The 9,132-nt window shown below is 45.3% G+C and overlaps 1 protein-coding gene and 1 long non-coding RNA gene across 4 annotated transcripts in view; one reads left to right on the top strand and one right to left on the bottom strand.

Moving 5' to 3' along the window:
* LOC135099023 (uncharacterized) overlaps positions 1 to 7,435 on the bottom strand; it is an 8,529-nt gene extending 1,094 nt beyond the window's left edge. Inside the window, exons 1-2 of the long non-coding RNA XR_010267597.1 lie at positions 6,325 to 7,435; positions 3,345 to 3,580 (exon numbers count right to left, since the gene is read on the bottom strand). This is a non-coding gene — a long non-coding RNA (uncharacterized LOC135099023). The remainder of the gene's footprint in view (positions 1 to 3,344; positions 3,581 to 6,324) is intronic.
* Positions 1 to 9,132, top strand: part of LOC135098861 (glutamate receptor-interacting protein 2-like) — a 138,980-nt gene that overhangs the window by 112,240 nt on the left and 17,608 nt on the right. The window lies entirely within an intron of this gene.

Below are 9,132 nucleotides of genomic sequence, written 5' to 3'. Positions count from 1 at the left end.
ACCATACAGTCATTCAGTCAGTTAATCAGTTAGCCACCCAGTTAGGCAGTCAATTAGTCAGTCAATCAGTCAATGAAACAAGCAAGCAATTATTCAAGTGTGTGTGTGTGTGTGTGTGTGTGTGTGTGTGTGCTGCAGATAGATGAAAGAATATACAAATAAATAAGGTAATAAAAATTATATATACAAAATATTAACTTTGCACTCATCCTTAAAAAAATAAACGAATGAAAATAAAAAAAAAAGACATAAAATAAAAAAAATCACTGAGCATTTGTAAATTCACGTAATTTATGTTGTGTTAAGTACTGCAATGTCATGGAAGATATTATTTATACACGTATCGAGGACAGACATGCAGACAGATGGGCAGACAGACGCACAGGCGGAGAGAGACAGGCAGGAAGTGTGTAGTTATAAAGTGAGATTAGATGAGACCCCAAGGAGGCTGGTCACACCTCTAGCCGCATCCCGCTCTCGCTTCCTTATCCCTTCAGTGAGTCAGCCCTGCCACCGCAGCTCCAACACAAAGAATTACCACAATAAGCCATTCACAAAGCATCAGACATCTCGACCAGCTCAGAAAAGCAGAACATATTAGTGAGTGATGTCTCTGTTCCTCCTACTGTTAGGTATCTGTGGGTTCTCTGCATCTCCCACCACCAGCAGAAGGAATCATCACAATAAGCCATTCAGAAAGCATCAAAACATCTCGATCAGCTCAGAAAAATATCAGTGAGTGGTCATTGATGTGTTCCTGTATCTCCTCCTGCTGCTACTCTTCTTCAGTTTCCCGTTTCTTTATCACAGTCTTCGTCAGAAATCGAATGATATGTCACACCTGTTTTAACTGCGTTTAGCGTCTTCCCGCAGTGAAATCTGATTTCCGCGTAAGGAGACTGTCAAAATCAGAGGACTTAAGATTGAGAAAACATGTTGAGATTACTAGGGTATGTTACTCAACTATTAACTAAGACAGAATCTCTCTCTCTCTCTCTCTCTCTCTCTCTCTCTCTCTCTCTCTCTCTCTCTCTCTCTCTCTCTCTCTCTCTCTCTCTCAGAACAATGAAATGAGACAAAAACACACATTGACGCAATTCATACATTTTTTAATAAATAAATAAAGAAGAAACAGATAAGACTCCAGACAGATAGATAGGAAAATGGCAGTAGTCAAGCTTCAAGTTTCTTAAAGAAAAGGTACGTAATGGAAAGTAAAAGAAAATAGTGGAGGGTAGGTAGAAATACACAGAAGAAAAGAATAATAAAAATAGAAATATTAAGATAGAACAAAGGGGCCGGGCGGACTGATCAGCTATTAACAGTGTGGAAGAACATCTCAATTAAACTTACATGAAAGACCACTTGACTTCGATATCCTTCATGGGACTGAATCTCCCATCGGCTTCACACTCTCTCTCCCTCTCTTCTTCCCGCTTCCCCGCAATGAATCCATCACGCCTGCTACCACGCCCCGCCCCTCTGCAACCCCAACCACTGCACCCGCGTCCCACCATCGCCAGCGCGGCCCCCCCGCTCTCCTCCCCCCCACAGCACCAACACCTGTCTCTCGTCACCTGTCAGACTTGAGTGTCAGCTGTGGCTACCGGGCACACACACACACACACACACACACACACACACACACACACACAGAGAGAGAGAGAGAGAGAGAGAGAGAGAGAGAGAGAGGAGAGAGAGAGAGAGAGAGAGAGAGACGCCTGGGTTTACATTATGTTCGTCATGGTGGCGACGTGTTTACAGAAAGACATCACTGAGTCTGTCTGTCCCTTGTGATGGCTGACCGGCTGCGACAAACTGCTCTCTCTCTCTCTCTCTCTCTCTCTCTCTCTCTCTCTCTCTCTCTCTCTCTCTCTCTCTCTCCTCTCGTCTCTCTCTCTCTCTCTCTCTCGATCTATCTATCTATCCTATCTATCTATCTATCTTTTTATTAATCTCTCTCTCGTAGTGGAAATGGGGTACAGGCTGTTTCGAAGACATAAAACAATTGAAAACTTATTTTTAATGTTTCAATGATAAGTACAATTCAAAGGTTAAAAAGAAAATAATAATTTAAATGTCGTTTACGTGGTGATTTCTTGTCGTATAAAAGAATTCATACAGAAAATTCTAAAGGGAAGTGATTTTTTTGTTGTAGAAATGTCTTGTATTGGAGGACTGCACATGTATCACATGAATAATGTAACTTACCACAAAGTCTTATGAGGACCAACAGGTATGCTGCTGTTTGTTTTTACTTCATGTGTAATCGTTGTGCAAAGTGTGGAAACAATGAGGCAGAGGGTCCTAGAATTCACGACTGTAAGGGGACAGAAGAATAAAGATACCGATGATTGCCTCCTGCTTGAGGATAGTGTGAGAAAACAAAAGCATTCATTTCGACCTTTGTTTCCCCTGCGTGATAGAAATTCGTATAATATTGTTGTTTTATCGTTTGTAAATATTTTCGTAGCATTTCTGGCCCACTTTGCACAGTTTTCTTTATTGTTTATATACCTTACATATATATTGGCTAACATATTTATAAACAGAGTAGTGAACATAACGTAAACATCTATCGACACATTCATTGAATTCCTTTCTTTTGCTCAATAATTGTAAGCGAATAAGATTTTGTCTTTAACATATGAAAAAGCGGAAAGAAAATCTGGAGGGAAGCGTGGCCGTGATAACATAGTAACAAAGAGAACAGTAAGGAAGAACAAGCAGCAGCAATGTTAGCCTTGCGAAATGTTTGTAAAAAAGGCAGTTAATGCTAAACTGTCTTATCCAAAGTAGGCGAAGAGTGAGCACTGACATGAAGGACAACAGGAATATCAGCTATGAGCGTCATTTGAGGCGGTGTGGGCGGGCTTACGGGTGGGATGGGTGAGGTGCGGGGGTGGGCGTGGTGATGGCGTGGTGGCCGCCACTATTCCTGGTGCTGGCTCACGGCCACCCCCTCCCTCCCTCCCTCCCTCCCTCCCGCCCCGCCCTCTCTTCCTCCCTACCTGCTTTATGCACGCGGCGGTCGCACATGTTCGCTGTGACCACCGCCGAGACGGAATGAGCGGCCGGATGGAATGTGGCATGAGGGAGGTGGTGGACGGCGATGGCTGGTGATTTACTGGTCCAGTATGTAGGAGATGTTCATTCCCGAGTAGAGGGACGCTATTATTTGGGCGAACACCTGCGGGTGTTGTGGTCACACACACACACGCACACACACACCACACACACTAGGGTCACACAGTTCAGGGTTACTTGCCTGGACTCGTAACGGAAATTAAGGCATCAAGTTAGCACATCCCAAGACGCCTCTTTCGCCGTCACTCCTTCCTTACCGTTCTGTCGCTGAAATGCCGCTACCTGAGCATCGCACTCCTCCCTTAGCGGTCATGCGACAGCGGCGGCGGCGGCGGTGGCGGGTAAGGTCCGGGTCGGGGTGCGGGCCAGTGTGCCACTCAGTGTGTGGCACTCAGTGGTGTGGGCAGGCTTAGTGTTGGCTCGTGGTACCTGCGTCACCTCCACCGCCTGTGTGTTGTATCCCGCGCTGCCTTACGAGGGTCCGTTAAAGAGCCTGGCGAGAAAGACAGACCCAAAAAGCCTTAGCGTAAAGTACTTATATATACTGAACGTAGTGTGTGTGTTGAAGGAACTGTTGTGGCGTATACCCGGCTAGGCTAAAGTCATGTATGTGTTTTGCCATCATGTGCTGTGCTTTGCCAGTCTGTATGCAGGACGAGGCAGGAAGAGGTGGGATAAACCAACCAGGCTCATCATAGGACGTGGTGTTCGGAGGAACCGACGGTGCGAAGAGAAACCGGTGCCTTCCTACGCTACCTGTCACTACCACCACCAGCACCACCGCCGCCTGGCACCTTATAGGAGGCTTAACTCGCACCCTCGACACACACACACACACACACACACACACACACCACACACACACACACACACACACACACACACACACACACACACACAACGGGAAGGGGACAGATACTCACTTTTCCATTGATTTAACTTAAAGAGTTTCATTAGCACCGTCTTGAGTTACCAGCACTGCAGTCACTTATTTCCAAAACAGGAGACAGGGCGGATTTTTTATTTGTGTGTGCGCGCGCGCGTGCGTACGTGTGTGTGTGTGTGTGTGTGTGTGTGTGTGTGTGTGTGTGTGTGTGTGTGTGTGTGTGTGTGTGTGTGTGTGTGTGTGTTCTTATAATCTGTTTCATCTGTGACCTAAATCTATTCTGGCAAACCTTATGTTTACGTTGGTGTGAGTGTGTCATTCTGATGCTCCTGCTGTGTGTGTGTGTGTGTGTGGTGTGTGTGTGTTTGTGTAGCTTCTACTTCGATACCACACACACACACACACACACACACACACACACACACACACACACACACACACACACACACACACACACACACACACACACACACATACACAAACAGTTCACTGCTTCTGCCCTCGGATGTAATCCTCTACTGTCAATATGTCCCTTCCCTTCAGAGAGCGCCTAATAAGGATTGTTCAGCAGAAGACTAGCATCATTGGTGAAAGAATCTCGGTTCACTTTCCAAACTCTTACGGGGATGGAAATACTTAAAGGACAAGCGTAAATATGAGAGGCACGTGGTGTACTGTAATTTCCTTACCCTGAGAGTCAGTTCCCTATGGTAATAGCAGGCTAGTTTAAGGATCCGCAGTGCCTTCTGTAAATCACTAACAGTAAATAGGAAAAAAATAAAAACGAAGGGCTCAAACCATAAAAAGAAAAGACATATTTCACTCGTTAAAAGTGGTTCTGGGACATCCTTCTCGGAATATACGAGTATATTCTCTTAGCACTTCTCTCTCTAGGGAATATGAAAGAAGAATTGACTATAACTTTGGTAGAATATGAAAGGAAAGAATTTAATATTTTGTCTTATCTTATCCCAATAAATTTAATAAATCTGCAAATATTTAGACAGTTGATCCATTATCTGACTATAATAGAGTTAATGTCTAAAGGCCTGCTCCATTAGTTTGATTAGTATGCAAATCATCTCTAACGTAGCTTCCATTGCTGCAGGAACACATCAGCATTACTCCTGGAACAGTTTCTTGTAACTTGGTGTCATTCCCCTTGTCTCTTGGCGGCGGCAAGAACGAGTGGAGAGTGATGGGGTGGCAATGCTCGAGATTTTAACGGAGAGCGCCGCTATTTGCCACGCTGTCAACATGTGTCACTCAGGCCAAGGTTAAGGCTAAAAAACGTCCTTGAAAAAAAATGTGGAGTCAGAGAAGGGAGATGCGGTGCTATAAAGAATAATGACACTGGATGAATTAGCTAACACAGCTTTGCTAAACTAACGATCAGTAAATAGGAAAATAAACCAAAGGACTCAAATGATAGAAAATGCAATATATTTTTATCGTTAATATTTTATCAAGCAATAGAATGGAAGAAATTAGATGCGGTGTTTTTCTGACGCTAAGAGAAAAGGAGAGGAGGGAGACGCTGTTAATGGGCTCTCCTATAAAACTGTGGTGTTTGGTATGGTTTGGATAGTGATGCATCTTTGTAGAGGAACTTTGACTATAAAAGTAGTATAGTAATGACAGATTGATTTAATTGGCGATCAATAAAATGATGAAAAAAATCTTGAATCCACTGCAAAGGCGCTGAATGTCGATAACTGAGTGTCAGTGGTAGCACAGTGGCCTTCATTGTGGCGGTGTTGTGCCTCCAGTGCCAAAAATATAAGGGGCGTGAGGCACCTGAGAGTTAATGTAGTGAGTCGCGAAGGTTTATAGAAGTGCCAGCTCTGTTTCTCCGCCAGTTTGTCTCTCTCTCTCTCTCTCTCTCCTCTCTCTCTCTCTCCTCTCTCTCTCTCTCTCTCTCTCTCTCTCTCTCTCTCTCTCTCTCTCTCTCTCTCTCTCTCTCTCTCTCTAGATATATATATATATATATATATATATATATATATATATATATATATATATATATATATATATATATATATATATATATATATATATATATATATATATATATATACAATGTGTGTGTGTGTGTGTGTGTGTGTAGATAATATGTAGATTTATCCATCTATCTCTGAACTATACAACTATATAACCTTGTACGAGTAGGGCTACTTCTCTAACATTTGTCAGTGTAATCGGTGGGCGACATGCCAGGTTGGGGTGGTGGTGGTGGTGGTGGTGGTGGTGGTTTGAATAATTTTCTCACCGGCGGATGACAGGAAAAAAGAAGGAAAAATCACGAGAATAAACCATCATGGAACTGCGCTAATTTTGTGACAGAAACTCACCTGCGTGATGGGTGTCGTGAGGTGAAGGTGAAGGTGAATGGTGTGCGTGTGCTGTGTTGAGGCTGAGCAGGTGATTGCCATGGGCGGCCTGGAGGTGTTGGCGCGTGTACCCTTGAGGACAACTGTGACAAGAGTGAACACATGATAGCGACAGCGCGCTAGTGACGGTATCTGAGGAAGTGTCGCACACCCACGCCACACGCACGCTATGTCATCGGGGTGGCGGCTGGACTGGCGGGGCTCCTCGGGATCCTTATGGAGTCGTAATCGTGGTCACGGCGGCCCCGACAGCCTGGATCTGCTGAGTGGGGCGCAGCACGTCACGCCGCCCCCCGCTGCAGAACGCGGCCGCCGCAGTGGTCTTCGTAAAAGATTTCTCTCCCTGACGGAGGGACTCGCGGGTTTCCTGGCAGGCGACAGGAAAGAAAAGGACAAGGACGTCGTCAGAACCGCTAATTTTCGTCCATTCGATCACTCGCGGGACTTGGTCAGCTCTGACATTTGGCCAGACCAGACAAGTAGCTTCCGGGGCAGTTCCTCCAGCCTCTCTACCTTCAGGGATGCGCCCTCTGTGCCCTCCAGATCAAGCTCCCGCCAGGAGCGCCCCCCGGGTCATACCCAACCTACCGAGGCCTCCGAGAAGTCTGAGAATGGCGCGGTACCAGCACGCTGCAGGACGCCCACGGGGCCCATTAAAGCTCCACCCAGCCCGCCCCCACGCAGGTTTTCCTTGTGGGCGGTGGATGTGCAGTACAGCCAGTACTATTATTCCGACCAGATAATTTCCAATGCTACCTCCAGCTCTGCCACACCTCAGCCCCGCCCACCCCCCTTCAATACCCCTCCACTGCAGCCCACCTTCTCCTCGACCTGTCATTAAGGGTCCGCCCCTGCCGGCTGTCCGAGGCAGCAGCACGCCGCCACGCTCCCCTCACACACCTCGGCGACAACCCTCCCCTAAGAGTGAGACGCCGCCCACCAGTCAGGTGGGTTCACCTGTGATGCGGGGACGCAGTCTCTCTGACAGCAAGGTGGAGGGACGCGGCAAGGTGTCCAGCAGGGCGGCGTGGTACCGACGCTAAGTCTTTGGCGCGGCGCAACGCACAGTCACGTTAGTACATCACTCGCGCACAATAGAAAAGCAATGAATTACGTATATCCTTTTCTTGTCATAACATCATACACACCTCAGTTTCTGGATGCAGATACCCGATACATCCTGTGTGTGTGTGTGTGTGTGTGTGTTCAACCAGAACTCTCCCTAACTCTGACTACATTTGAACACTGGGAAGTTTCCACATGGACTCTCTCTCTCTCTCTCTCTCTCTCTCTCTCTCTCTCTCTCTCTCTCTCTCTCTCTCTCCTCTCTCTCTCTCTCTCCTCTCTCTCTCTCTCTCTCCATTGGTTTCAGGAAGTGAGGCAGATAGAGAGACAGACAGTCAGTCAGTCAGTCGGTCAGTCCAAACAAACTCAGCGCTCTCAGTAATGTACATAGATACATTAGTGAACTTTTCTTCTTGATAAAACCATCTACTGTAAGTTTAGTGTACATCTTTGAAAGACACTTACTACAAACTTACAAAGGAATGATCGAATAGTTAATATCTCTGAGTACTTTGCTTAATGTCATCTCCCAAATCAGTAGATAGAGATCTGCCATCTGACAGCATAATGTTATGTACGGAAAGTTGAAGTTTTTTTTTTCATGTAAGAGGTGCTCAGGCCAAAGTAGAACCACAAAAATGTAGAAAAAGGTCCATTGAATGTACCAATCCCTAATGGACAGAGCCAAAAAGATTGCCCAAAGTTAGGGAAATATCTTGAATAAGGCTTTTTATATGTAAGAGGACCACTGGGCAGGGGCAACAAAAAATTTTTAATTAAATAAAAGGCTCACTTAAATGCCAGTTCCCAAAGAAGAAATGCCAAGTAGATTGATCAAATAAAAGAGAATAAGTGTCTTGAAACCTAGCTCTTGAAGGATTTCAAGTCATAGGAAGTAGGAAATACAGAAGCAAGCAGGGAGTTCCAGAGTTTACCAGAGAAAGGGATGAATGATTGAGAATACTGGTTAACCTTCACATTAGAGAGGTAGAAAGAATAGGTATGAGAGAAAGAAGAAAGTCTGGTGCAGCAAGGCTGCAGGAAGAGGGAAGACATGCAGTTGACAAGATCAAAAAAGTAGTTATTATGAAAAATAGTGATAGAAGATAAGAAGAGATGCAACATTGAGGCAATGAGAGAGAAGCTGAAGTCAGTTAGAGGACAGGGGTTGATGAGACGAAAAGCATTTGATTCCACGTATCTAAAAAGAATGGTATAAGTGGAACCCCTTCGTACATGCGATGCATACTCCATACATGGACGGATAAGGCCTCTATAGAGTTAGCAGCTGGGGGTTGAGAAAAACTGGCAGAGGTTACTTAGAACACTTAACTTCATAGAAGCTGTTTTAGTTAGAGTTGAGATGTGAAGTTTCCAGCTTAGATTATAAGTAAAGGACAAACCAAGAAAGAATGTTCAGTGTAGAAGAGGGGGACAGTTGAGTATCACTGAAGAAGAGGGGATGGAGGAATTGAGTTTTTGAGGCAGTGAATAATACTAAGTTCACACTGCCCCAGTCAGAAATTTTTGAGAAATTAGAAGATAGGTGTTCTGTGGCTTCCCTGCATGAGCTGCTTAGTTCCTGAAGGGTTGGCTGTCCGTGAAATGACATGGAAAAGTGCAGGTGGTATCATCAGCATAGGAGTGGATAGGACAAGAAGTTTGGTTTAGGAGATTGCTGATGAATAATAGGAAGAGAGTGGG

This window comes from Scylla paramamosain, chromosome 1 (assembly GCF_035594125.1).
Source record: "Scylla paramamosain isolate STU-SP2022 chromosome 1, ASM3559412v1, whole genome shotgun sequence".
NCBI classification, from domain to species: domain Eukaryota; kingdom Metazoa; phylum Arthropoda; class Malacostraca; order Decapoda; family Portunidae; genus Scylla; species Scylla paramamosain.
Note: the sequence above shows the minus strand (reverse complement) of the source record. Positions and strands in the feature narration are given on the sequence as shown.